Source organism: Enhydra lutris, unplaced genomic scaffold, assembly GCF_002288905.1.
Source record: "Enhydra lutris kenyoni isolate GAN:26980312 unplaced genomic scaffold, ASM228890v2 scaffoldscaffold11, whole genome shotgun sequence".
Taxonomy (NCBI): domain Eukaryota; kingdom Metazoa; phylum Chordata; class Mammalia; order Carnivora; family Mustelidae; genus Enhydra; species Enhydra lutris.
Window position 1 is genome coordinate 39,841,366 of NW_019154095.1, and position 5,540 is coordinate 39,846,905.

Consider the following 5,540-nt stretch of genomic DNA (forward strand, 5'->3'; position numbering starts at 1 on the left):
ATGTCACAAATTCTATTGGAATCTCTGCTCCTTTGGGCCCCACTTGACTTGGTATTTGTTTACCAAGTATCAGAAGCTGTGCTAATTTGTTTTACTACAAAGTAAAGATATATCTGGAACAGCAGCTGAAGTTAACACTAATACCTGATTAAGTTCATGACAACTCATAGTCATTCTTCAAGATCCGTCTTGCTTTTTCAAGGATGAACCATCAGTTGAGTTAAATGGGACGTAATGGGAATCACCTACCATGCATCTTTCAGTAATAGAGACTTTTACTCTGCCTTTCCTACACAATGGCTCTTACTCCATGAGGAAACCAATTAGAAGTTTCTTTCTGTTAGTTTCTAAGCACGTCTGTGGGGAAATAATTACAGGATCATTTCCTGTGATTTTGTTGGACATGCTTTGAGATAGCCTTGGACCAAGACACCACTTATGACCTGACTGGTAGGCTGCTGTGGTGCTGTGGGCCTTCAGCAGTTAATGTTATTCAGGGGTCATGAACTAACTCAGAGTTAGTTAATTCAACCTTAATTCATTATCTAATAACCCTGAGGAACCCAGGTTTTCTCTTCCCCAGTATCTATCATCCTGATAAATGGCTGCATGTCCTCTGTGGAAGCCTTTTAAGGAAGATATGAAATTCTGGCTAAGTGGCAAAGTCTTTTTTCTGTGTGTGTGTGTGTGTGTGTGTGTGTGTGTGTTTAAAGATTTATTTATTTGAGAGAGAGAGAGAGAGCGTGCATGCACACACATGTGGTGAGGGAGGGGGCAGAGGGAGAGAGAGTCCTAAGCAGACTCCATGCTGAGCTTGGAGCCTGACATTGGGCTCAATTCCCTGACCCTGAGACCAAAACCCGGAGATCACCATATGAGCCAAAATCAAGAGTTGGATGCTTAATTGACTGTACCACCCAGGCGCCCCTTGCAAAGTCCTTTTTCAAAGGGATGGAGCCTCTACCTCAGTTATGGAACCCTGGATCTGTGAACTGACTAGAGTCTGGGAATTGGGTACTTTCCACTTAGAGTCACTAAAATCAGAATTCTGCTCACTTGGCTTAGACTTTCTGTGATTTTATAAATGAGTAGGCTCTCCATCTACCTTATTCCTGGGAAGTATGTGATGGATTTAGCACTGCCACAGAGCCCTGGGGGCCAAAATGCTCTGATTGCCACTCTGTCCCCGAGGCTTATTATGGTCATTGTCACCACTTTGTCTCTAATGGTTAAGTGTTACCGCCTGACCTCTAGGACACAGGGATCCCGTTATCTTTCTTGAAATCAGGAAGCCTGGTTCTTTTATTTATTTTTGAGGTATAACTGACATATAACCTTATGTTAGTCTTAGGTATACAACGTAGTGTTTCAACATTTATATGTATTGTAAAATGATCACCACAATAAGTCTAGTTAACATCCATCCACTCATATATATAGTTACCATTCACTGTTATAAAAAAACTTTTTTTCTTGTGGGGAAGCCTTTTAAAATTACTGTTTAGGCAACTTTCAAATATGCAAAACAGTTTTCTTAACTATAGTCATCATTCTATGCATTACATCCCTATGACTTACTCATTTTATAACTTAAATTTTGGAACTTTTCACCCCCTTTCCCATTTGGCAAGCCCCTCAGTGTCCTCCCATCCAGCAACCACTACTCTGTTCTCTGTATCTATGAGCTTGGTTTTTGTGATTTTAGTTAGTTAGTTTGTTTGTTTTGGTTTTTAGATTCCATATATAAGTGAGATCATGTGGTATTTCTCTTTGACTTACTTCACTTAGCATAATTCTCTCAAGGTCCATCTATGTTGTCATGAATGGCAAAATTTTTTTTATGGCTGAATAGTATCCCATTGTGTATGTGTGTGTATGTGTGTGTGTATAAGCACACCACATCTTTATCCATTCATCTATCAATGATTAGGTTGTTTCCGTATCTTGGCTATTATAAATAATGCTGCAATGAACTTGGGGGTACAGTTATAATTTTAGAATTAGTGTTTTCATTTTCTTCAGATAAAAACCCAGAAGTGGAATTGCTGGAGCATATGGTAGTTCTACATATGATTTTTTGAGGAACCTCCATACCGTTTCTTATAGTTGCTGCACCAATATACATTCCCATCAACAGTGCCCTTTTCCCCATATACTCACCAACACTTGTTATTTCTTAACTTTTTGATGTTAGCCATTTTAACAGGGATAAGGTGATATCTCATTGTGGTTTTGATTTGCATTTCTCTGATGATTAGTGATGTTAAGTATCTTTCCCATGTGCCTGTTGGTCATCCGTATGTCTTCTTTGGAAAAATGTCTATTCAGATACTCTGCTCCTTTTTAAGTCAGATTGTTTGTTTGTTTGCTGTTAAGATATAAGTGTTCTTTGTATATTTTGGATATTAACCCTTTGTCAGACATGTCTCCCATTCAGTAGGTTGCCCTTTCATTTTGTTGATAATTTCCTTTGCTGTTCAGGGAACCCAATGCTATGGCAGCATCTCCCATCAGCATCTCTGGCCTACAGAGAACAGTTAATCTAGAGATTTTTCTGGCTGCTGGTACTCCCTTCACTAATGCATTTCTGAGTCATCCTGGGTTGTAGGGTAGGGGTTGCACATAATAAATTAACTCTAACATTCCCATCTCATTAAGATATCATACCCATTCTCCAAAGTATGCTAGGAAAATTTAGCATCTCAGTCTAGGTCATCTCTGAATCAGGCTGTGCAAACAAACTCTTAGAGCCATTTGGTACTCTCACAGCCACTTTAGGACCAAAGTGGAAGGAAGATATATCTGAAACTATTGCAACAGATCCAGTAGAATTCAAATATGATAGATAGTAATGATGTATGGAACCTCTAGCAAGGCCTGTTGGAACAAAAACATGCACATTTGAATAGTTCCTAGATTTTTGCTGCTGGACATATTGAATCTAGAATAATTCTTCTTCCTCTTCTTCTTCTTCTTCTTCTTCTTCTCCTTCTCCTTCTCCTTCTCCTCTTCTCCATCCTCTTTCCCTCCTCCTCCTCATCTAGAATAATTCTCCTCCTCCTCCTCCCTCTTCTTTTTCTCCATCTCCTCCACCTCCTTTCTTTTTAACAAGCTTTAGTTCACTTTATTTTTCCTGTATAAAACTATGTATAAAACTCACAGCTGGGGCCTGAGTCCTCTGCACAGGGACTCTGGTGTAGATCTTTACAAGATGGTCAGTGAATTCCTGATAGGGAGACTTGGTGAACACTGTCTCTTTCCAGAGGTCAAGGGTGAGATAGCTGTGGGTCTTGAAGATGGCATCCAAAGTAGCCTTAGCAAAGTTGCCCAGGGTGGCAGTGTCCCTGGCTGAGGTGTAGTGGTCGTCAATACTGGCCGTCATCAGGAGCTTCTTGGGCACAGGGCTGAGACAACGCCAGTGCCTCTGGGGGCAGCACAGAGCCACAGTGGCCAGTTACCTTGCATGGGACAGTGTGTGACTTGCCGATCTTGTTCCCCCCAGTAGCTTCACTGCATAGAGAGGATGGAAGGCTTGGCCAGGATGATGGCTCCACAGATAGCAGTGGCTACCTCCTTGGAGCACTTGACACCCAGACCCACGTGTCCATTGTCATCTCCGATGGCAACAAATGCCTTGAACCTTGGTCCACTGGCCAGCATGGGTCTGCTTTTGCACAGGCATAATCTTCAAATCCTCATCCTTAAGAGATACGCCCAGGAAGAAGTCAGTGATCTCAGATTCCTTGATGGGCAGGGAGAAGAGATAGATCTCCTCTAGGGACTTCGTGTCTGTGACCAGTCAGCCCAGCTTGGTGATGGGGATCCACTCCTCGTTGTCGGCCTTCACTCTCTGAGCTCTGTGGCCTCCCTCCAGTGGGGCCCTGATGCTGCTGTCACTGCCTGAACCTCCATGGTAACCACCCTGCCTCCTTTTCCAGGGCTCCCAGACCCTCATGGCCCTCCTGTAGCACCCGCGTCATCTGCCATTTGGTGTTCTCTTGGAGAAGAAGCTGAATCTAGAATTCTTGGTAAGTGCACTCATGTTGATAAATTTGGTCCTACCTAATTTTACAATTTGTCCTTTCTGATCAATGCCTTTATTTTCCATTCCAAGGTTCTTGAGGATGTGAATTGGTAGAATTTTATGATTCCTTTGAGATATATTCCTTTGTCTACTCCTGGAATAGGTTTTGTAATTCACTCTTTAGGTTGTACAGGAATTTTTCTTTTTTTTAAATTTTACTTATTTATTAGAGAGCACGAGTGGGGGAGAGACAGAGGGAGAAGGAGAAACAAACTCCCCATTGAGCAGGGAGCCTGACACGAGGCTCGATCCCTGAACTCCAAGATCGTGACCTGAGCTGAAGGCAGCTGCTTAACTGACTGAGCCACCCAGGCGCCTCAGGAATTTCTTTTCCTTTTAGAAAAATGTTTTACTTGGAAATAATTTCAAACTAAAGAGAAAAGTTACAAAAATAAAAATACTATAGAAAGGGCACCTGGGTGGCTCAGTTGGTTGAGCAACTGCCTTTGGCTCAGGTCATGATCCCGGAGTCCTAGGATCAAGTCCTGCATTGGGATCCCAGCTCCTCGGGAGTCTGCTTCTCCCTCTGACTTTCTCCCCTCTCATGCTCTCTCTCACTGTCTCTCTCCCAGATAAATAAATAAAATCTTAAAAAAAATACTATAGAAATTATTTGTATATCTGGTATTGGTTGAATTGTGTCCACCAAAAATGGATCTGTGGAAGTCCTAACCCCTAGTACTGTAGAAGGTAACCTTACTTGGAAACAAGGTCTTTACAGAGGTAATCAAGCTTTAAACTGGAGGTTATTGCATGAGCTTAGGCCCTGATCCAAGAGGACTGGTGCCTATACAAAAGGGGAAATAGGGACACAGAGACATATGGGTACACGGGGAGAACGCCACGTGACCATGAAGGCAGAGATCGGGGTACTGTAACTACAAGCCAAGGAATCCCAAAGACTTTGAGCAAACTTCCAGAAGCCAGGAGACAGACCTGGAGCAGATTCTTTGTCACAGCGCTTAGAAGGAACCAACCCCTGCTGACACCTTGGTCTAGGACTTCTAGTGTCCAAACTGGGAGACAATGCATTCTGTCGTTTAAGTCAGCGATAGTACTACTACCTAGTTTGTAGCACTTTGTTTACAGCAGTTCTAGCAAATTAATATGTACCCTTTACCCAGTTTCACTTACTGTTAACTTCATTTGCTATGTCATATGCATAGATTTCCTCCCCCCGCCTATATACACACACACACATACCCCACATATATATGCATATATATGTATGTATATGTAATATACGCTTCTACCAAACAATTTGAGACTACACTGCATATCATGGCCCTTTACTCCTAAATATTTCAGTATGTATTTTCTGAGACTCTGGATATTCTCTCACATTAGCCACGGTACAGTTATCAAATTCAGCAGGTTTAAGCTTAATAAAATTGTTTTATCCAAGCTACCATCTCTACGCCAATTTTTAATGTTTTTTTGTAGCATTTCCCCCCTT

The 5,540-nt window shown here is 41.9% G+C and overlaps 1 pseudogene; it reads right to left on the reverse strand.

Moving 5' to 3' along the window:
- Nucleotides 1-3,124: 3,124 nt before the first annotated feature.
- LOC111144484 lies at nucleotides 3,125-3,987 on the reverse strand (annotated as a pseudogene).
- Nucleotides 3,988-5,540: the final 1,553 nt, after the last annotated feature.